General features: G+C 37.6%; 3 protein-coding genes and 1 non-coding gene across 8 annotated transcripts in view; 1 reads left to right on the top strand and 3 right to left on the bottom strand.

The window, feature by feature from the left end:
• The window catches only part of LOC135089238 (adenylyl cyclase-associated protein 1-like), a 98,854-nt gene extending 87,063 nt beyond the window's left edge, over positions 1–11,791 (bottom strand). The window contains exon 1 of one of the 2 annotated variants that reach the window (XM_063984662.1): positions 11,769–11,791. The gene's annotated coding sequence lies outside the window, so the exon portion shown is untranslated. The remainder of the gene's footprint in view (positions 1–11,768) is intronic. The other variant, XM_063984656.1, reaches the window with a different exon arrangement.
• Positions 11,792–14,433: 2,642 nt separating this feature from the next.
• LOC135089242 (uncharacterized) overlaps positions 14,434–25,000 on the bottom strand; it is an 18,219-nt gene continuing 7,652 nt past the window's right edge. For all 3 annotated transcript variants that reach the window (XM_063984683.1, XM_063984684.1, XM_063984682.1), the window contains one exon: positions 14,434–14,570. The gene's annotated coding sequence lies outside the window, so the exon portion shown is untranslated. The remainder of the gene's footprint in view (positions 14,571–25,000) is intronic.
• LOC135089239 (RING finger protein nhl-1-like) overlaps positions 14,566–25,000 on the top strand; it is a 49,626-nt gene continuing 39,191 nt past the window's right edge. For both annotated transcript variants that reach the window (XM_063984674.1, XM_063984672.1), the window contains exon 1: positions 14,566–14,855. The gene's annotated coding sequence lies outside the window, so the exon portion shown is untranslated. The remainder of the gene's footprint in view (positions 14,856–25,000) is intronic.
• Positions 21,105–21,176, bottom strand: Trnaq-uug (transfer RNA glutamine (anticodon UUG)). Its single transcript has one exon. It is a non-coding gene; the product is annotated as a tRNA-Gln (tRNA).

Raw genomic sequence — 25,000 nt, forward strand, 5'->3', positions numbered from 1 at the left:
ACAAGAAAAAAAAATTGAGGTCTATAGGTCTATAATAGCTTCTATGGCCTGGGTCATCTGTCAAAACTTTGCTGCCAGAGGAGTCCTTAAAATACAGTACTACTGAATATACTATGGGTCCCATGGAAAATTGTGCTTTAGTTATAAATACAAGAATATCACATGCCTAAGTACTATGCAAGTCTTTGCACTCATCAACATTTTCATAAGGGAAGCAGCACTGGTAGCTAGAGTACAAGCGTGCCAATGCCTGGGCTGGAGGCAAGCCAAACCCCAGACTGAGGTAAGGCTGAGTAATCTGCTGGCTTTCAACTGCCTTTTTCAAGACTTAACACTGTTCATGCATCATCCAGACAACACACAAGCATATGAGGAGCACACAGCTGTCTCCTACCATTAAGCTGCACAAAACTGTCCACCTCACACTGACACAACACTCCTTCACCACACCAACACCTAAAGTCCAAGCATACAACATTTCTCTTCCTGAATCTTTTCCACTACAAGCACTGCCCTCCCTGACTTATTCCCTTAAATGATACCTCCTGGACATTTGTCTCTCCAGACTTTATCCTGCATTCATTTAACTACTGCCATTAACAGTGATGGTTATGACAGCATTTTACCATCAGTGCCATCCAGGGGGGGGAAAAATGTCTAAAATGGAATATATCAACAAGGGAAATCTGTCAGTGGGAGAAAAAAATCAGGAGTGGAAAATGTCAAGGGGAAATATGACAGTGCCTATAGCAGTGACAATGTCAGTTTGGCCTAGCCAATAACTGTCACTGCTCATCTCATGTGGAGCTCTAAAGGGTGGGAGTCACTGATGATGACACAATGGACAAGAACAAATGGAGAACAAATACAGGGCACTGACCCCTGGCTTGAGGGAAATAGCAAGACCACTCTTCTCACATATTCATCCACTAACTCACTCCATTTGGCTTCTGCAAGGCTTCTCCATTCCATCTCCTGGCTGCACTGCCACCTAATAAACACAACTGTGGAACCCCTGCATCTTTACCATATTCCCCCACCACATGCCTCTTCAAGCCTAGGTACACCATGTCTCTCTACAAAAGTTATCTTAATTTTTGTTGACACACATGCAATTATTTTGGTGTTGGATGTGGTGTGAATGGAATAAAACTGCAAAGGTTTGAAGCAATGAGCCGACAAATGAAAATCTATGAGGCACTAAGGCTATAATAGTCAGGTTTATATTAGGTGAATAATTTAAAACTTGGACAAAAAGGACACAGAGTTAGATATGGAGAAGGGGTAACGGCTGCCAAGAAAGTCACCTAGATGTCAGGAGTATGAGACTCAAGAAGAACAGGAGGACTGAAATAAAGCATGCTTATGTTGCAGGACAATCAAAATAAGTTGCGAGAAACTCAGGGGAATTAATTTACCTGGTTGGAGTTTACAGGGCCAGTGTTATGCTTGTATAGTCCAGTCTCTATACCTATATTTGCCCAATTTTTCCTTTAGTACACTCCTCACCTCTTCCTCTAGTCTATTTCTGGTACACATCTAGATTTCTACACAAATAAAGCCTTGTGATCTCAGCTATACAGTATTTACAATCACCAAAATAAAGTATGTGAGAGGCAATGGTGTGCATTCATACAAGTAATGTTTACCGGGCATAAATTGTGATTATGTCTTGTGAACTGAGTTTCCTTCAATGACTTGTATGAGATGCTTGCTTTGTTTCATTGCAGTTTGGGTCTATTTTGACAACTTTATATGATGCACATTAATAACTCACTGCACTGTAAAAATTACATGAATGGCAAAATGTATAGTATACTTTTCACTTTCTTGCAACATTCAATACATAAAACACATAAAAACATAAAAACAAAAGAAATATATGAAGAGTGCAAAAAGTCAGCTATTGAGCACTTCAAACTTTCCATCAGCCATCACCATCATAAACTTTTCCAATCTCCTCCTCAAACTACCACACTTCTGTGCAACTGTCACACTCCTGCTAAGTTTGCTTCCCTCATTTATAACTACTGCTGCAACTACTACTACTACTACTATTACTACTAGAGCCAAGGAAACTCTTACCCTTACATGTTTGTTTTTAGCTCACATTTATCATTTTCAGCTTACAGAGAACATATGAAACAAAATATAGACATAAATACAAAAACAAAACTATCTATTCTCACAAATCTTCACTATATACTCATACTAAAGGCCATATAAAAAAGACTTACAATATCACCACTTGTTACTCTTAAACCACAACCTCAGACTGTCAAAAATAAAATACTATTACAAATGCATGAATAGAACCAACCAGCATCTGATGTCACAAATATGAACTTCTCTCACATGCAGAAATAAACATGATGTCAGCACTATAAGTAAAATCCCCTCACACTATGCTCTATATTTAGGACTCAGTATCGTCACTTTTTACTATTAGATTGCAAACATACAGGCCGTCAAATCTCTCCTCGCAGCTTCTCTTCTCCCTCTATACCCTCCACTCCTCCCTTCACCCCTCCCTTCACCCCTCCCCAGACACTCTGCCCTTTACTCCCTGTCTACTTCCCATCCTTCCATATCCCAGCACCACCCACTCACTACTCTACTCCTCTCCCTTCCACATCCCAGCCCCACCCAAATACTGCCCTTCCTCTGACTCTTCCATATGCTACCTCCACCCACAGTCTCTGGCACCTACACTCACCTTGTCACTAACTAAGAACCTCCCTTATGACTTATCTAGAGGTTCAGGTGCTGGTGACTCTGCATCCACCTAAAAATATACTGAAATGAGAGGCAAAGGTGGTAGGGAAACTCAGAATTAAGCAGTACTATTATTTTCTCTCATATTTTGACTGTTTTCTATACTCTCCCTCTCTTTCTGAAGATGATGATGTAGTGAATATGCCAGAATGTTTTGACTATATGATAAGTCTCTCTCTCTCTCTCTCTCTCTCTCTCTCTCTCTCTCTCTCTCTCTCTCTCTCTCTCTCTCTCTCTCTCTCTCTCTCTCTAAGTTGTGTGGCAAATGCAATGCTGACACATTATTTCACTTATGGGTAGCTACATTTTCACATACTTTTGCCTATATGCTTTTCATTATTTGGACTGTTACTGATCATCAAACCCAGTCCATTATATATCTCAAGTCATGGTAAGGTTTGATATTAAAATGAATGTCAGTGATGTAATTATTTATCAACCCACATCTGTTTATTAGAACCTCTTACTCTGCATGAAAACTTAAATTTTGTTATTGCTATTGCCATCAGCTATTTCTAAATAATCAAACACTGCAATCATGAAAGCAATCTTAATTCTGGTATTATTATTGCACCTAAGTATCCCTCAAACATGAAAATAAACACTGTAATAATAAAAGCATTCTACAAACAGAACTCACAATTCAACTTGAGTTTCTCCACCACCTTTCCAATCCATCTGTCTTATCTCTTTCCAATGTACAATGAAATCTTTCTAGAATACATTTTTCTCCAGCCCCACAACCTGCCACACTTCACATTTCATTATATATTCTCACATACATTCCTTCATTATCACCGAAGACTCACTAAGTGTCTGTCTGCACCTCATCTTTTGTCTCTCTTCATAAAGGCTTCCTGTTCCAGCTGTTGTCAGACTTGTGTGTGTGGAGCAAGTTATCTTATAGTTCAGGAAATGACAGCTACTCCTCAAACTTGAAAATATGCAAATGGTGCTGTAATGGATACTCATTTCATATTTATATCAAGCCACATACTTTGTGGCACTATTAATGCAACCTGTATATCACCAATCTGACTTTTCTTCACAACTCTGATCCTTCACTCCCTCTGACAGTTTCCCCTCAAGAGTGTGGCCATGGGAGAAGTACCTGCACCTCTTCCTATCTTGCTTGTTGAAGTACTTGGCCTCTACCACAAATTCTTTCATGCACGTACTCCTTTACCCTATCCTTCCATCTTACAAATGATCCTCCTGTTATGCTACCTCAAATGAAATAATGATGTCACATGTAGTACAAGCAAATAGTTGACTGCTTTATTTTTAGTACTTTCCTACATGTGAATACAAAAGTTCTATTTGCATAAGTTAAGAGCATTATGATTCCCACACAAGTGCTTGGCTGATGTCAGGAGGGCAGCACCTTATCACTACATGCTGACCCACTCAAAAGTGTGGGTGATAATGGAATCTGAAAGGGATATCAGTTTCCTGCTGCTTGTCAAGTGCAGATGACAGTAACACACACTGCCCATCTAGAATGTCTGGGGACACAAATACAGTGCTTCTAATGTCACCAACGACTGGGGGTGACGCAATGCAATTATAGTCACCAACTACGATAGTGTTTGGTGTTGCTGCCTGATCATTCTCCCCGAAGGTAGCACATAGTTGAAATGTTAATAGAAACTAATGGCTTCTGAATTAATCACATAAATCCAAGTTTGCAGCATGTGGTGGTGAGAAGAAAGACAAAGCAGAAGTATACCAACAGTATATTTTATGCTGTTGCCATCTGATCATTCTCTCTGAAGATGATGATTGTTGTCTGCTCCAGGCCATCTCACCTGACCACCAAAGTGTAGACCAGTGACAGTCAACCTCATGCTCCCCAGGGTGCATGCTTTTTTTCAAAGGTTACTTGAAAATAATGGAGTTAATGGAAGGGTACACAACATGGCCAGTGTATTTAAGAGTGCATAGTAGGAAAAGATGTTCTAGAAAAAAAAGGTTGTGTACCATGTAAGAAATCAATTTAAACTAAAATTAAAATATTACAAATTTATGTATTTATGTTAAGTATATTTCACTCAGATGCAACTCGTCCCTCACTGGTTTGAGATGTGGCATTTTGTTTTATTATACATTTAGCATCTATATAACAATTATTTAGGATCAAGTAGCTATTTTCTATTTAAAACCGAAAACTAATCATTTTATATATTTTCAGTCTTAAAACTAAAGAAAAATATAAAATATTAGTAATTTTTTTTTTTGTAATTAATCATCCTAAGTGCCTGGGTACATGAATTTCTCAAATGCCCCCACAAGGGTGAATAAATTTAGAAGAGGTTAGGAGCCACTGGTGTAGACCGTTCTCTCTCAAGATGGTTATTGAAAAGTTAGAGAAATAAAAATGTTTCTACTCCATTACCTATTTTCAAACCACTAATTTATAGACCAGTCTCTTAGAACATTATAACTTAAATGTTAGAGTAATAAAATGTTTCTGCTTCATCCTTTGTTCGCTCACCATCAAATTGCAGAGTAGTTAGTGTAGCTAGCCAACCCATGCCCCTGAGCTCACCGGTGCCAGCACATTTTGGCACAAATAAGACTTTCCTTCCCTTTCATTGTGGTGTAACTCTGAGTGCAATGCTCCCTTCATGTGTGAGAAGCTCCTGGCACTGAGTATTGATTCCCCAGACATGAGACCAGTTATACATAGCAGTGTGTGTCTGAGGTCTGCATGGACATTTTGTGTACATTAGTAAGACTACTCTCAGTCTTTATTTTGCTTATTTCTTTAATATAGCCACACTTTAACATTTTAATTCCTGGTTTATTCCCTTACTAGAAACTACATATATCTCCACTTTCAGTTAGCTTATTTCTTTACCTATTTTCAATTAATAAATTTAGTCCACTACAAACAGTTTCTATAACCTGACACCCAATGCATCACCAACACTTTTGCTTCCCATGTCATACCAGCATCCCACCTCTGTTATCTTGCCCCATGCTCTATGATCTTTTACTCAAGGCTGCAAGACCTCACAGGGGCACTAAAGAGAAACAAGGTTTTGTGGTACAGGTAAATCATAATTCATAAAATCATTTCATTCTTGACCTTTAAGAAATCATAAATTGAACATCTATAGATCATTATTCTCCTATATTGCTTGTCACACACTACAAAGATTGTAAGGAAAGATATTCCTTGAAAAAGAATACGACACCAAACAAATATAAGGTGAACAAAAGGACAAACATAATTAAAGACAATATAAGGGTGAACAGGAAGATAAAAAGGAAATGGAAGCAGAGAATAAGATAGATGGATGGCAGAAATGTATAAATATATGTGAATGGGAAATTGAGACATGAATGTTCTGTGGAAGCTACAAAACAGACTGAAATGAAAAAAAATTTATTTCTGATAAGCCAGTAGTCTTGAGTATGCTTGAATTATCTGACAGGACGCCAGGTCACAAATGCTAATAAAGGCTTTAATATGTATCATTCTGTGTCAGTAATGGAATTTACATAAAACTACAGTTCTTATTTAAAATTTTTCAGTATTAGTGTTACTAAAAATGCACAGTAATTAATTCTTTAGTCAGATACTGTATACTTCCAATATACACTGGCCACTTATCATACAATGTGCAATCTGAAAGTTTGTACTGTCAGACAGAACAGAAACAGAGCACAGGATCTGCCATACTGCCACAGCTGGAGCAAGCAGTTTTGTCAGTCAACATGCTAAGGGGCATTTTGTGGTCATCAGGACCTGCATCACCTTTGATTTTGTGAAGATATTAACAGACACACCTGTGATGTCACTAAGTAAATATTTAAGACATGAACAGAGAACTCAAATCCTGTATAAAACTTGAAAGCTTAACAAAAGAACCCCTCAAAATGACATAATAGGTCTACAGCAACAGAACAATGAGATAAACAAGATGTTGCGAAAAGCTCAAAAGCTTCAAGAGGAGCCGAGCATCACTGAAGGATGAATGGCCAAGGCAACTCTCTAAAAACACTGCAGCCACCCCCAAATAAAAAAAAATAAATAAATAAATAAAAAAACATCACAATCATGAGATATCACCAAGATAACCCCTATCATCACTATCACTTGGAAAAGTTCATGTAATTCTCCCACAGAATTTAAATATCCACATGTTTGCTAAGTTCATAGCTAAGTATGACCCAACCATAACAAGATTCTCACTCACAATACATTGAAAACACATACAGTTTTCATCAACATCAACTTAATCATCAATCCCTATCTTCCGCATATGCTAATTTTGGCTCCTTGTAAATTTTCCTCAACACCAAAATTAAATTCAAAACAAAAGTTCAGTTTTGATCCTGCTGAGATGCAGTAAATCATAGACAGTGCTTTATACAAAGAACGGACTTTCTGATCATGGCAGGAGCAGCAGCAGTAGTGAAATGCTGCACAGTGATTACTTTCAAAGAGATAAAAGCCAAATTAAATAAAAAAAACACTGCTTTTAATAGATGTAGTCTGGAACTTTTGATTTCATTTTGCATGTGGAGTTTATGTAACAAACACCAACACAAATAAAAATAATGCACAAATGAAAAGTCCCAGCCCCTGAAAATGCCCAACAAACACCTTAATTAAATAGCACTCATGCATACTTGTCCATGCAACACAGAACACTATATTTGATCAAGCAACAAAAAACAAGAATAACAGTGCAGCTGAGAATTTGGCATTAGAATTTGGGCAACATTCAGATTTTTTCAGTATAGTGTACAAATTTTAGTCCAGTAGCTGCTAAAGTATAACACAAGAGAATTCTGACATCATTAGCATCTGGCTGGTAAAGTGCAAGTCATCATGAGTTCAAGCCCCACTCAGGCTCAAGTCTTTTCACTTGTCAGATATTACTGTCCCTGTGAACAAGGGTTGGGATATTGAGTCAACCAACTGGTCTTCTTGTTGACATTGCCATAGTCTCTCTCAGGGTGAAGACAGGCCCTGGGGTACCATCATGCATGTGGTAGTTTACATGTTCATACATTTCTTTCACTTTGTCAACCACTGGCAATCTTTAATGAAGTCTGATATGTCAAGACTTTACTGTATCATGTTTTTGACTGCAATTATTTATAAAGTAATGCTGTGCTAGATAAAGTTACACGTGTTTAAATCATTATGGTATCCTAACCAAAATACGAGATATGATACATCATTTACTTAGGCAATGCAGGCCAGGTACTGCATCAACAGCTGGAAATCACTCTACTTCTCCCCTCCTCCCCCAAAAATAGTCATGAAAGAAAAGCAGCAAATTCATTCAAAATATATCAAAATAGTAGAAAAATTTAAAGTTTCATCCTCAGCATAATTGAGTATTTCACCAAACAGTTTCATCCCTAAAAAGAGACGAGCATAGTAAAATAACACCCACCTGATTACACTTGCCCAGGCCATTGTACAGTAAAATCATTATGATGCCTAACACACACTTCCTCCTATTTATGGACAACAGTCTCTTGACTCATAAAATAAATTATGTCCACAGATATGATTATGAGTACAATGGAGTACCAAATATTCAGCAGGTATGCTTTTTACACAAACCTCAATTCCACACAAGTACTTTACCAGAGAAGAGATTTCATTCCACTCACTTCATGCATAAGTTGCCTGTAGAGCCAAAACTTACCTGACACTTTCTAGGTAAAGTTGGTGTAACATCTAACCAAAAGGTAATTATAAAGGAGATGTGGGCTCTATAATTACTCTCAAATTAAGCATATTTTCATGTCCCACAGCTGACCTACACTAACATTATCTGAAATTGTCATGATGTACTACACATCAAAATTTCTGTACCATTTTGCCTCAAATAACATATTTTCTTCTGATGGATAAAACATCTGACTAATGTCTACCTACAACCTTCTAGCTGTCATGTAACTGTAAAGGACTGTTCATAAAATCTTTATAAGACCACACACACTTAAAGAGTAGCTACTGAAATACAGGTACATATAACTGAACACAATGAAAAACCTGCACAGTAAGACTGCATGTGCATGCATGCACATGCACTTGCTGAGTGCCAATGACACCTATAAACATTGTGCAATAACCCTAACTTGCCACCAATATTTATAAACATCACACAATTAATTCAATTTGCCGAGCCACAAATATTTTGCACCTGGGAACTACATGAAGTTTTAAGCAAGGCTTATCCTCTGTCCCTCTCACCCATAACCACACCAGTCTTCCACCTTTGCCATGTAATTATAGGAGGCCACTACCCTCAGTTCATTAAGAGCTTTCAGCATATGATCTCCATATACAGTAATCCCTCCTATATCTGGACAGTCAATAACCAGTCATCAATATTTGGAAGCAACCACATCCAGATATTAATTAACTATCCAGACACACACACTGACATGATGCAGCAGTGCAGCGGATGTGATGGTGCTGCAGTAGTGTGACACCTCTAATTTGTGTGTGTATTGTTTGCACTGCACTGCTGCTTGGTAAGATGCTTCTCATTTGTTTGTGTGTGTTTTTGTAATGTAGCAGCATGCAATGGCAGTGTGACACCAGCTTTTTCTCCCTCTTTCTCACAGGCAAGCCAGCATGACTGGTGTTGTGACAAACAAGTGGTTTATCCACATAATTTACATCTGAGCTGTACAGGGAAATACATATACAATACATAGCATGTACATACTTATTTCCACTATCTGTAGATATGCTCTGTATATTTTCAGTAATTTTTCACTGAGCGGTAATTCTCTCATTTCCTATTGTTGTTCACCTACATAACCTCAACTTTTACCTGTCCCCAATGACTCCTAGTCGTGTTCACACACTGCATAGTGTAGTAGTCAGCACGCTCAGCTTGTGCTGGCATGACGAGGCAAATGGGCAAGCCTCTTGATGTGTAGCCCCTGTTCACCTAGCAGCAAGTAGGTACGGGATGTAACCCGTGGGGTTGTGACCTCGCTGTCCTGTTGTGTGGTGTGTGTGTGGTCTCAGTCCTACCCAAAGATCTGTCAGTAGGAGCTATGAGCTCTTTCCGTAGGGGAATGGCTGGCTGGGTGACCAGCAGATGACTGTAGGTGAATGACATCTCTGCCATTCCACCACCTGTTGCCTCTTACCATGGTGTACATACTTGCTTTCACATCTGAGAATTATTTTTTATAATATATTATCACAAGAAATAAACAAATTTTACATTCATTTTCCTACTTTATGATACTTCATCCAACACACACTCATACAAAAAAAAATAAATCACCTTGAAAAACACCAATATGTGTATTGCGGCAGATGTAGGACAAAGACAGGAAAGATAATAAAAAAAAATCTCCATAAATAAGCATTTATAAAAGAAATGTCATAGAAATTTGTCTTAGAATTGGATGTACATGAATGTAATACTGTACAATACCATTTTTTATACCAATGTCTTGTAAATGACGAGAATTAATCAGATACACAACATCCGGACAAATGCAACACTTAGACATGCTGTGTATGAGTTACGACGGATATTGGAGGGATTACTGTCACAAAAAACTTAAAACCACAGAGTGTAGATTAGGCATTAAGTGCACCTAATAGTTAAGTCAAATATGAGATTATGTAAAATGTAAAAAGAAGTGTTTAATCAGTCAAAATATCTCCTAGAATTATTTTCCCATACACAAGTATCCTAGAATTGCATACATATGCATAATGCCTTAAAAATTCACTAAAACCATGGTCTGATAGCTGTGTCAAGCCCAGGAGGCTACAGGAGCACACTGTATTGCTTTCACAGCACCAACTAGGACAAGGAAAGTCAAGATACAGTTCCAACACTGCAAGATTTCATTCAACACTGCCAATCTCCAAAGGGCTTTTTAATCAATAATCATCAAAGTAAGCAAGTTTCATGCATACTCCCATAACTTCTTATAAAATATACTTTAATTTCCAAGAAAAAATATGAATGGGCAGCACAGGGAAACAAGACATAAAAAAGATCCAATTGTGTGTACAGGTATTCACTGAGGCTACGTCCACAAGCTTATGAGGCTACGACTGGTTGTATTTAGTGAACCTGACAATTTTGGGGATAGGTCGCCGCATGGACTGTCCACTAGAAGGTTCGGGAGCAGGTGGGAGTGAGACAGTAAATTTGTATAGAGCACCACATATCACCAGAGGGCAATGCTGAAGTATATCTATCACTACCAATGGTGAGGTAAATCTAACACTACCAATGACACTCCCTCTGCTCCATGCCGCCTTTCAACAGTGAACCATGAGTTACACAAGACAAGTAAGGGAATATTTGGGAGAACAGAGTAGACAACATCAACAGATCAGTGAAAAGTGAAATTAATGCTTATTGAAACTGACCACCAACACTGGCTGAGCATCCAAAACTGAACCTAACATGACACCACAACCAGTGCACACCCCAAGGGACAGGGGTGGGGCAGGCAGGCAGACAGACAGAACGGTGCAGAACAACCAAGAGCAGCAAATGGCCGGGGAAATTTATAAATCATGCCATTACGAGCACTTTTAACCACTTCACCACCTCATCAATCAAGTACTGGCAGGGCCCTTAAAGCTGTATCTCACGCCCCTTATTCAAACACCGTATGTTATCAAAGCATCCAACTTCGCCTCATGACAAACTTTACAAGGCATTCTGTATCTAACCTCACCTGCGCCTAGCCTAGTAACACCTCATGCAACCCCACAGTTCCTCAATAATAGCTAAAGCATAATCTTGACACAAAAAAGGGCGGAGCAAACAGGGAGAGATAACAAGGCCCTTCCCACCTCTCCTATTTCTGCCATTTTCTCCAAACCCAAGCCTTCAATTTTAATTCTGACGCGCCGCACACATATATATTGCTATAAACTAACATTTATGAGTCACAAACATCGGTATTTACGCGTACTTTCACAGAAAAATTGACTTAAATATAGACGAGTAAGTTTGTTTACTTACCTCACGGAGCTCCAAGGAAAAAGTGATCAAATGAGCCTCCAATTTTAGACGTCGGCGGTGATAACAAAGTGAGATTCTCATTTGACAAGCTTCCAATAAATCATCCAACGTTATAGTTAAGATATTTTACTGTAATTAACTCCATATATGCCCCTTTCTTTGCAAAATTAATAATAGTTTTGTTTAAATACTATAGTGCTTAGTGAGGGAGGAGCCTGCCTGAAGTAGATATCTCAAGAGTTAAAACACACTTCAGTCATTTCCTGTGTCATTTTTATCACTCCCCCAACTCCGCATAACCAAACATTACAATTACTTCACATTCACCTATCCACACCTTTACTTGCACAAATACCTGGACTTAATTAAACAGAGTGGACATGACAATGATCTCCATAGTAATTACCGGTGTTATTATATAAGGACCAAGTAACTCTCGCGGCTCTGTTCCCATGCTCGGCCCCTCCCTGGTTGGTGCGTGGCCCATCCGGTGGTCCTGTGTTTACCTGCCCAGCTTATTTATAGGCCTGAGTCTGTGTCTACTTGTGTTTCTGTATGACTATGACTCACAGTATGATTATGGTCGTAAGTGATCTTTTGCCCTCATTCCCATTTTCTTTTTTTTTTTCTTACATGTATTTAAAGTGCATCTGCTAACAATCCTAAAAATGTTAATTATTGATAGATAGTTAAACTTTACCGAACCAGTTTTTTTTTTTTTCTTACGTCCATTATCTTTATTTTAAGGCGTTAAAAGGCAACTTGACATCAGTGGTTAATATGAAATAGGGCTTAACATAGAATACATGACAATCGTTAGTCCTATGAGAGAGAGAGAGAGAGAGAGAGAGAGAGACTCTTCGCAAGAGCACCGGCATGAGATAGTTTCAAGAAGAGAATGATAAAGTTTTTAATGATGCAAGCAGATGGAGAGATTTTGAGTGCTCAGAGCTGTCTTGTGTAGATAAGCACTGGCCTTTTGCTGCCTTATTAATTTCTTGTGTTGTTACGTATCTGAGCCATGGCCGTATGTCCTTTAGCATGATATAAAGACGCACACATGACAACATTTGCATTGCTTTGGTGTTAAAATTATACCGTAACCCATGAATATTAACCAGCCTTCAAGGAGTCAGTGTTCACATGATATTGCGTCGTCTGTACACTATGACATTTACGAGAGAGTTTACTTGGTTAGATTTACATACTTGGTTACTCATTTATTTCCTGCTTTGACTGAGTGGTGTGATATCCGCCACATTTACGTCACCACTTCATTAACACTAGAAAGTTTAGTTTTCTTATATATCACTAACCTTAATTTACGATCATGATTTTAAGGAGCATTGGCTGTTTTCCCTACTTAGATTTCACACTCATGCTGTTGAAAAAAATAAATAAATAAAATAAAAAGAAAAAAAAAGAACAATAACAAAGGTGGATAAGTAAAGGAATACAAAGAGGTGCATTATACTTGTTTACAAATACCTATAATCTGTCAAACCAGAATTTCCTTGATGTCTTCACTGCTGCTCTGCATTTCCTGCTCAGCTCCGTGACTCTGACGACTGAGAAAAAAATGTATACAGGTAGCTGAAGCGGAAATGTCACTGAAGGAGAAGAAGAAGAAGACGAAGAAGAAGAAGAAGAAGAAGAAGAAGAAGAAGAAGAAGAGAAAAGTAGGTAGAAAAAGGAGAATCGAGAGGGAAAATGAGAAGTAAGAGGAGAGAAAGAGGAGGAAGAGGAACTGAAAACATCAGTAAATAATAAAAAAAAGTAGAAAAAAGAAGAGGGAATAAAAGTAAGATGGAAGAGGATGAGAGAAAGAGGAGTAGAAGGAGGAGGGAGAGGAAATGGACAAAAAAAAAATAAAAATAAATAAATAAAAAAAGAGGAGGGAACAGAAGTAGGAAAGGATTTGCGAAGCAGCGCTGAGACAAAAGGTCAAGAGAGGAATAGACACACGGAGAAAGGCCAGAGTGTTTCCAGATAATGCCACCAACACCACTGCCTTACAACTTCTTACACTTGGATACGAATTACGTATTTTTCCAGGTTGTCTACGTATATAGTACCTTTTATTTTAGTTTACCTCTTCCAAGACCGTTTTCTTTGATTCACTTTTCGTTTCTATTCCAGTATCCTTTCCGTTCTGTGTCAAAATATACCTTTTCATCATATTTTCAGGGGTAAATAAGTCAGTCTCTTTAACCTTGATATCATGGCTAGATCCTTCCGTCTGCTGAATAGTAACAGTTAAATAAATGATTCAACTGCATGTCATAAATAAGTATGCGCAAATATTACAACTACTTGTGTGACAGTAGTAGTAGTAGTAGTAGTAGTAGTAGTAGTAGTAGTAGTAGTAGTAGTAGCAGTAGTAGTAGTAGTAGTAAAAAAACAAAAACAAGACGGACAGTCCACTTTTTATAAATTTCTTTCTTTACTTTATCTTCTTCCATGCTCTCACTTCTTTATATTCCCTTTATCTTCTTGCGCCATTTTCCTTAATAAAAACGAAAAAAAAAATAGTGGCAGCAATAGTAGTAGTAGTAGTAGTAGTAGTAGTAGTAGTAAAAGGAGCAACATACATTATGGTTGGTAATTATCATCGTAATATCCTTACATAATACGGATCTAGTCCCCCTGAGGTTACCGCGTCACTTGCTATCACACAGATAAGATAAGGCAGGCAGTAGGGCGTCACTAGGGGCCGGTGGGACCTGTCTAGTTTTTCACTCGCTCGCTCCCGCTGGTGTAGGACGTGCTGGGAGCTCCTGGGACACACCAGCACCCTGAACTCTGAAAACATTGAATTCGTAACACCGTAGAGAAGGAAAACAATAGTAATAAATCGATGAAAACGTAAAATCATAATTACAAATACTATGTTGGTTATTTTAATACTACGCAATATACAAAAGTGCATTAGTTTTATATCACTGTGAGTTACCGTTAAAGAGAAGCCACGTTTGTTTTGGTGCTAATTTGGCGCGAAGCAGTGTTGTTGGCGTCACTTAGCAGACACAAGCAGCGGATTCACACACCTCCCGGACTGCCTTATCGACACACGCTCGCTGATAACAGGTAAGGCAATGGCATTTCTACACACACACACACACACACACACACACATGTTACCAGGTTAAGTAATGTGTACAAACCACTGCATCTTCCTTGATGCATACAGTATATACATAAATTTTAAGGGAAAATATGATGATTTGGCAAGAAAATATTGGGCATTACGAACTTGAACCAGCCTTGTAAAAGTGCAACTAGGTAAACATATCTAGATAATTAATGAAGTAACTATATACAAAACGGTTGCTTAACTTCAAAGATCTAATTGATTGTAAAGGAAAACCCAACAAGACACATTTTACCAATATTACAATAGAAGAAAAGGAAATTATATAGTCACACTACATCAGTGCATAGAGGGTAAAAAAAAAAAAAAAAAAAAAAAATATATATATATATATATATATATATATATATATATATATATATATATATATATATATATATATATATATATATATATATATACACACACACACACACACACACACACACTTTATTGACCACAAACCTGCTAAAAATACATAAAAAGATGTCTTGGTAATGATATCACGAGTGGTTTAAGTATAAATTCAAATTACAGTAAGACACAACCAAACATTACACAAGCGAAGTTCAGTAACATATCCGGAGTATTGTGTGGGACGCTCAGTGACGCTGTGTTATCACCACACGGGCATTCCACCACGCGACTCCTGCAGGTGAGGGGCGGGGCGGGACGGATCACGCGAGGCCGTCTTGAGGGGTTACGTGTGTGAGAAGAGACAGAGACCTTGTGTGTGTGTGTGTGTGTGTGTGTGTGTGTTCTTAGCTGATGGACAATTATTAATTTATTTGCTTTCCACAGTCACTGTTCTGTAACGTACAAGAGAAAAAAAAAAAAACTTAACCTCCTACTTTTTCCTCTTCTTTCTTTTTTGTGTGTGTGTGTGCTTATGCATTTTATTTATTTATTTATTATTATTTTTTTTTTTTACATTGCTCTAGATGCGAACAAAGGGTAGCAGTAACAGTAAAGGGGTTAAAAAGGGTTAAGTCCAAGTTCGTCGTGTCTCGTTTCTTAGTGTTTTATCATATCTGTATCTGATACTGAAAAAAGATTTCGGCACAGACAGTTTACTTCTTACGAGTCTGTGTTATCAATTTGCAAAGCTGAATTTCTCACATTTTTTAACAAGCCATTCATTGAGGGACCAGGTATTGTGCAGGGAATTATGGCACTTGTTGAAATATTTATATGGGTGACTGTTCCCTATAGATTTTGAGTAAAAGGGAAAAGGTTTACCTGATAATTTCATCATTAAAGCGAAAACTTGAATTGTCGTACTGTACTGTCTTTTTTTTTACTTCAGGAGCGCAAAATAAACGTACATCGCTTGCGTAATTAAAGGAGAAAGAAAAAATACTTAAACTAACACAAGAAATAGGAAGAATATGCAAAGAACTGAAAAAATAGTAGTCTTTTCCATAATGAAGAGAAGAGAAAGAACAACCGGAATAAAACGAGAAGAGGAGGAAAAAGACACATAAATAATGAGAAAATAAGAACATATGAAAAAAAAAAGACGCAGAGAAAAGGGACATCTTCCGTAGCAAAGAATGAGGGAAAGACAAATGAAAAAAAGTGAGATGAGGGACAAGACGAGAAACACGGGAAATATCGACTACTGACTGACCACTCAAGAGAATAATGGATCCGAGACGAACGGAACGGAGCCAAACGAACCGTAAAACTCAATGGACCGGTGGCGCCTCACTGATTCGAAGCACACGTTGTTTCGCAAACCTTTCTTTCTTTTCCTTGAACTCACCCCATTCTCATATTTCTCCTCTTTTCTCGTATGACTTCTTTCGTTCTCTTTTCTATTCTGCTACGTATATCTTCTTTCTTCCTTCATCCTCCTGTTCCTTCTCCTATTCCTCCTCCTCCTCTTTATCATTATCATCATCATCATCATTTTTGTTTTCTTTTCTTTGTTTTCCTTTTCCTCCTCTTCCTCCTCCTCTTCCTCTTCCTCCTCCTCTTTTTTACTTTCCTTCTTTCTCCTTTTTAATTTTTTCCTTCTGCTCCTCCTCCTCTTCTTCGTTTTGTTGGTCTTTTTTTTTTCCGCCTCTTCCTCCTCCTCCTCCTCCTCCACAATATCCACATAAACTACATGGAAAACTAAAATTTATGAGTAAAAAATGCATTAAAAGAAACGATAAAATCCATACTACCTTGACACACAACCTCTGATACCATGGCCAGTATATCGACATTATATCCTTCCTTCAATGCTTTTATTACTAGATGGGAATACGTCTCGATTCTGTGTTTTTCTGTGAAGCCGGGATGACGTCACACTTGCTCTTCGTCCATAAATAACACAGGAGTTACGTCTGCTACCCTGCATATCTTACGCCTGCCTGTGGGTATTTTCCCCCTTAAAAATGAGGTGTTTACAGCACAAACCAATAAACAGACCCAGCCCGTATTTTTAAGAGCTTTAGTCTCTCATAAAGTTTATTTCGCAAGATGAGTCACGTTCTTATGAGTGATTTCCCTTTTTGATAGTATAAAGTCACTTATCATCACTAGAATCATCACACACACACACACACACACACACACATATACCAGACTTGAATAATCTTAGCTATGAAGACAGGCTTGACAAACTGAAGCTCACAACAGGTAGAGGAGAGATTAAAGTGAGGTGACATTATCGTGATGTACAAATGTGTAGAAGGAAAAGAAAAGATCGATATCACGGATTTTGTAGTGCCGCAACAATCAACACTAGGAGGACAGTAAAAAATTGTAAAGAAAAAAAAAAAAGATAAATATATTTTTTATGACAGACCAACCAGTCACAATTAGGTAAGAATACACACACACACACACACACACACACACACACTTTCTTTCTCTCTCTCTCTCTCTCTCTCTCTCTCTCTCTCTCTCTCTCTCTCTCTCTCTCTCTCTCTCTCTCTCTCTTGAAAACCCCAGTACCTTCCATTACAGCCCGTTGAAAGCAGTCGAGACAAGACGCTAAGTGTTTAATAAGATTACGCTCCTTGAATCATACCGGAACTTGCCTTGCAGAAGCTCGAGATGAAGTCATGTAAACAAATAAAGGTGTCCCGGATAAAGAGTGTAAACAAACATCGTGAAGTAGGACACACACACCGCAGCTTAGCGTAATGTGTGCTGGTGTGATTAATAGATTAGTAATGTGCAGCCACAACGCGGCCACCCGGCGTTGTGTGGTGTGGCGAGCAGCGGGGAGGGACTTAGTAGAGTGGGTCATGATTCACCCTTTCACTTATACACGATTTTTTTTTTCCATACTCACTCACAACTTTATAGAAATTAATAGGGTTTTGCAGGGTGTTTTCATGATTTCAGTAATAAGTTAATAAGGATCCTGTGCTGTTAGTCGGGAAAACATCACTGACAGATGGTTTTTCCTATAATCACTTACAAAAATTCAAAGAAATTTGGGTTTTCAAGGATGTTTCCATGAGTTTAGTGGCAGCGTGACAGGAATTCTGAATCATCAAAGGGAAAAATATCAGCGAGACTTTCACAAACAGACGATCTTTCCCATAATCACTAATAACTTTGCAGAAATGATTGGGGTTTTCAAGAGTGTTTCCTTGGTTCTAGTGGTAGCTTAATAAAGATTTTGCACCGTCAGTGGAAGAAAGAAACAGCAGATAGACTAATAGATGATTTTTCCCTTAATCACCTATAACTTTACATAAATTACTGATAGATAGTTTCTCCCATAGTTACTCACAATTTCACAGAGACTATTGAGGATTTCATGACTACAGTGATAGCTTGATTCTGCATCGTCACTGGTAAAAACTTCAACGAGAATCTTTTCACTGATAGACATTTTTTTCCCCGTTATCGCTTAAAACTTAACAGAAATTGGGTTTTCCTTGGGAGTTTCCGTGATTTCTGTGATAACCAATTTGCCCATAGGTAGGTAAGGATAGGGAAGAACAGACTCAAAAAAGACATACCCATAGGTAGGTAAGGATAGGTAGGAACACATTCTTTGTTAAACATCACGGGAGTTGCCTTTCGCTCATTTAGTCTAGGAAGCTTCCTTGTCATTTCCTACCTATCCTTATCTACCTATGAGTACATAAATTTTTTACTGTTCCTACCTATTCTCACCTACCTACGGGCCCACTATGATAACCTAAGAATTATGTACGGTAAAAGGGAGAAACATCGAGAACTTGACTTAAGATCTCCATGGCCTTTGAAAACAGTGCAATGGTGAACTCAGAACTCATAACTACGGATCATCAATCATGGTGACTGAACAGTGACGCTCAGCAAACAAGTGCAGTGGTAGGAGCGTCAAGGTCGACTAACCTCCAATTGATTCATAGTGATCATCATGACTCAATTGGCGGTGAGTGGAGTGCCTGGAGTGTCTTCTCTCGGATTCGATCCCCGCTCGCTCCCTCTCTTGGCTGAACTCTTTTGACTAAGCACTGACAGAACACTTAAGGTACACGGCTTTTTATCGGTTGACTTTCGCTGTCCTGCTACAAACACACACACACAGACACACACACTCTCTCTCTCTCTCTCTCACACACACACACACACATCCTATAAATAAACCGTCCCACGTTTAAGTCTAGACTGTATGTATGTGACAGGTGACAGGAAATGAGGCAGATGACAGGAAATGACAGAGTGACAGGTTGCAGGTCAAAAAGAAAAGTTAGATGGAACAATGATGCACGGTAAAGTTATTCATCTTTCACCATTAGACAGTTTCATAATCATTTTTAACTTTTAAACACTACAGTCTCTTCGATAGTTCTATGGCTTTGAAAATAAACAAAATTCTCTCTCTCTCTCTCTCTCTCTCTCTGTTTGTGTGTGTTCCTGCAAACAATTTTCAGCTTTGAATGTTTACAAAAGGACGATCATGAAAGTGAAAGAGATGCTTGCAGGGAGTGAACATTAAAGGAATGAGACGCAGTGAAGGGCAGAAACCAAAGGGAAAAAAAAACATATATATATATATATATATATATAGGGAAAAATTTATGCAGATCGCCCAACCTGTTGATAAAAATTTAAACCAACACTTATTACTGCATAAGCAAACATCAGTGACCTAGAAACCACAGACACCATGTACGGACGCTTATCATATCAGCATTTCCTCACACATGTGGCTTCATTGAGCGCTCTGAACCAACACGTGTGAGTAACAGATGGGTCACCTCGAGTCTGCCATCACTGTGGGTCGCGAGAGGTGCCCAGGTTGACCGATATTCTAAAACTCTCTGCTCCCTCATCAGGACGATTTTCAAAGGCCACAGAGATGATTAGCCAGGTTCTCAAGAGTGTTTCTCCTGTTAATAATGTAGGAATCTTATTAATATATCACTAGAATCGTAGAAGGATCCTTAAATACACGTGTAACTTTAACTTATTAGAACCCTTGGGAAGTAGTGGTGCTTCAGAATATGGTCCTAAGTTTTAAGTCTACAAAACTCCCTCCCACCCCCCCAAAAAAAAAAAAAAAAAAAAAACACAGAAACAATGACTGTATTTTCTAAACTCTCGTAACAAATATTCTGAAAGACTACAGAGATGATAAGTCGGATTTTCACGGGCGTTTTTCCCATTGGTGATGCAAGATCCTTATCGTCGGAATCAGGAAAAACACTCTTATAAACTTCTAACTTCCACTAGAGATAAAATATCGAGACACTTGAGAATGCTGTCTATGAATTGCAGCAGAATATGGTAGCGTGGTTGCTTTCTTCTCTCCAGCAGCTAAGGAAAACACAAATAACTCCCCAAATATGGAGTTTCATGGTGTTGTTTTTCGAACGTTAAAAAGAATCGTCCTTTTTTTTTCTTACATTAATTGTTCGTTATTTACAGCCCTGTTATTGATACATTTTAACATAATGAGTAAAAGAGAGGGAGAGAGAGAGAGAGAGAGAGACAGAGAGAGAGAGATCGTTACCCTTCACTTCCTAATTTATAAGTGTCGTGCTTTATACTTTTCGTTCCTCTCACACAGTAAAAGAGAGACATTATCCTCATCATTCACTCAACTCCCTCTTTTGCGAGCACCCGTTATCACTATCAATTGCCCCCAAAGAATGCGGAGAATGCTACGTGTGCGTCGCTAAGGAGTAACCAAGGCAACTCGCGGAGACAAGACAGCGGCCATGGCAAGCACAGTAACTCGGTCCATTACTTAAAAGACTTCCGCCAGGTCCCACCGAGACTCGAACTCGGATCTCTGGATTCAAAGTCCAGGGTGCTAACCATTACACCATGGGACCGTGGGAATAGAAGGTTGCTACTTCATATCAAGAGGGGTAACCAATGTGTGTATTTTTTAGAATGCGTGCTAACGGTAGATGAGGTAAGGACGTAAGAATATAAGGGAAGCCGCAACAAGTCAGTAGGTCTACGTGTGGCAGTCCTTGTATCATCCTTATCTGTATGTTTGTTTCGCCGTCCTACTTCTCTCTTGATTTGGTACTTACAATATAATTACTGAGTCTTTTCCAGTCATTTATCTTTATTCGAGAAACCATTTTCCTTCTCCCCCGCATTCTTTCTCTCTCTCTCTCTCTCTCTCTCTCTCTCTCTCTCTCTCTCTCTCTCTCTCTCTCTCTCTCTCTCAAGCTTGAACACCCTTACTGTGCACGTGTTTTATAATAATATTAATTCCTTACATTTTATTTTTGTAGATGTAATGTGAACATAGAATGAAATAAAAAAGTCAACATTTAACTTACTGCATAAATAGATAAACAGAGTGATGCGAATAAACATGTAAATAAATAAACAGCTAAAAGGATATTATTGTCACCATCTGAAGTAAACAAGTAAGAATTGACAGGAATAAATCAATATATAAACGAAGCAAAAGGAATAATGTTGTAAAGGGGGCGAGAAAAAAAAATGTAACAGAGAGAGAGAGAGAGAGAGAGAGAGAGAGAGAGAGAGAGAGAGAGAGAGAGAGAGAGAGAGAGAGAGAGAGTTGGAGATGGCGTAACACATGACCACACTCAGTCTCACGAGAGGAAGGAAAAAAAAAAAAAAACACGCATGAAAAACAACAAAGTATTGATATCACAACAAGCAAGATAAGACACAAGACAAGTATGGTCCTTCAACTTTCACCCCTTCTGTGAAGTACTGAAGGGTTGTTATTGCATCCAAACACTCGATTCATCCCATTACTCATACTGTGAAAGACAATGATTTATTTATTTATTTTTTTTGACGAGTGAAGAACGTAGCAAGGTTTTTGATAAGGTGTCAAGTCCACTCAGCGAGGATCACTTGATTCGCTTGATATGCAGCACTGGTATCTATTGTGTAATCTCAGTGGGCATTTTTTATATTTTTTTATTGGATTTTGTTGCCCTTGGCCAGTGTCCCTCCTACATAAAAAAAAAAAAAAAAAAATATCAGTAGCCACTTTGATCAACTGCTTTATTCATTTTCAAGTATTAGTTCACCTCACCTTCCGTTAAGTACTCCACTGATTTTCTAACTACTTCATTAACCTCAAGTATTTTCTTGATTACTTAATTAATTTCCACCGACTATCTATTTAGCTTTCTAACTATATAATTAACTTCTTAACTAGATAGCTTCAATCAATTGTTTAATTTCTTAATTACTCAACCTAAACTTGTCATGTAACTAAATTCTTAACTACTTAATTAACTGCTATTGACTACTTAATTAACTTCGTAACTACTTAAATAGTTTCAGATGACTACTCAGATAATTTCTTAGCTAGTATGTTGACAGCGTTCATGCCACGAAGGAACCGATGGAAGGTATGTTACATTAGACGAACAAAGTACAAATTATTTTCATCCACCACTTGGATTGTTAACAACAATATAACTTATTAATTAACTTCAGTAACGCCACGGGACCTTCCTGAGCAGACAGGAATTTCAGACACTCCGTCAAGCAGGCCTTAACGACCTTGATCGTTTTTATTAGTGGTAGAATATATATATATATATATATATATATATATATATATATATATATATATATATATATATATATATATATATATATATATATATATATATATATTTTACCTCTATGGTGTCTTTCGGAGGTTATATTCTATACTCTAAACTTCCAGTACACCACTTTATTAATTAAACCTTTCACTGCGGTATGCAACAATACACAGCACTTAAAATAATGTAAGCAGTTTTTTATTTTAAGTATCTTCAAGAAAGGAAGGGATGAAAAAAAAAAAAGAGATTTTGCAATTCCCAGCTAGTAGAGTGTTTGGAGGTGGCTGTACAACATGAAAATATGTCTCAAAGTAGCTAGTAATTAAGGAAAGATGTACCAAATAACAATGAAAGGGTTAAGTCTGGGAAGCCGTACTAGTTAAAGGGTTAAATAACAGGGACATTTTCTACCAAATGGAAATATTAATGAAGTTTGCTTGGAGTTTCTGTGCAAGTCAAATTTCATTCTGCCACACTCCCTCGACTTGCTGTTGAGCATGTAACCATGTAACCATTGCCACACACAGCTTCCAGACATTATTCAAGCCACATATTAGTTAATCATATGAGTAAGTGAGATGTAATTGTGTTCGATAAGAAACAAAGTGAATTATGACTGTGTGTGTGTGTGTGTGTGTGTGTGTGTGTGTGTGTGTGTGTGTGTGTCAGGAAGACCATCCAACGGAAAGAAGAAAAACAATGCCCGGTTCAAATGCCTTCTCAAAAAAAAAATAAATAAATAAAGAAAGAAATAAAGAAATAAAGAAATAAATAGATAAATGTAAAATAACTAGATAAAATAGATAAATAAAATAAATAAATAAATAAATAAAAAAGAAATTAGTATTAGAACATCATAGCGAATCGTATCATCTTGACAAAACTCCCTCGTGACATCAGGAGCGTCTTGAAATCGATGCCCATTTATTGAAAGAGTTAAGAGGAAGAAGACTCTGGGATAGACTTCGAAATACCTCATCGGGACTAACGCTGCTATTAAATGCTCCTTTGGTCGTGTTCCTCGCGTAGCTGTGGTCTGCCTCAAACACCTGCATCCAATCGGTCACAGAAAACGAGAAGGCTTTATGAGTAACTTAAGTAATCTCAGTTCTCGTGTTATCTTACTAGTTTATCTTGTGTATCAGGATTCTTGTTTTATACCATATTAGAAATTGTGTTTAGGATGACTTCTTAATGCAAGGGAAGATGATGTTTCTTTTTTTTATTTAATGGTTAACGTTTATTATATGTTTTTACTGTTACTGCACTGTCAACGTCATTTTATTGCTGTATCAAGGTGAATCACAGTTCCTCTCTATTATCCTATCAAAGGACACGTTTAGAGAAATTGTCTGATATTCGAGGCAGACTATTTATAACAATGAAAATGGGAAATGGTGATATTTTCAGTACGACGCTTCTGGTTTCTGGATGGGTAAAACAAGAAGAAAAAAAGTGTTACCAATGATCAAATAAATAAATAGGTAATTCAGCTATTTATCTGTATTTATCTTACGCTCCCGCTTTTCTTTGTTGTAACTTCCCTTCTTTTTCTCATATAAACTTGCAAACTTGTTAATTTATGGACGTTTACTGTCTCATCTCTCAATTTAATTCATAACTTATTCAGTATCTTAGCACCGGTTTGATTCTGCTTTGATACCACTGAAGCGTTGACATCAAATTGGTGTGTGGTATTTTTTTGGTATTACAAAATAAAAAATCCCTTCAGTTATGCATCCATTAAGATCACTTATATATTCACTATTATTATTGCTATTATTGCCCATATTATTATCAATGAATTAGGCTCATTATTTTTTGCTTAAAACTTCACCTCTTGATTTTCATTCTTCTTATCACTATTCTTCATCTTTAAAATTCCTCACTCACAATTAATTTCACTGTTCTTCATTTTACACTCCTCTTTCACCTCTTTATTCGTTCTTCCTTTCACAATTTTTCATTGAAACTCTTCTTTCACTGCTTTATTTCCTTCTTCATTTTACAATTGTTCATCTCAAACTCCTTCACACCTCTCAAAAATTGCCCTCAAAAATTGCCCATTATATAATTATCCATCATTTCAAATATTTTCACCATCT

This window comes from Scylla paramamosain, chromosome 32 (assembly GCF_035594125.1).
Source record: "Scylla paramamosain isolate STU-SP2022 chromosome 32, ASM3559412v1, whole genome shotgun sequence".
NCBI classification, from domain to species: Eukaryota; Metazoa; Arthropoda; class Malacostraca; order Decapoda; family Portunidae; genus Scylla; species Scylla paramamosain.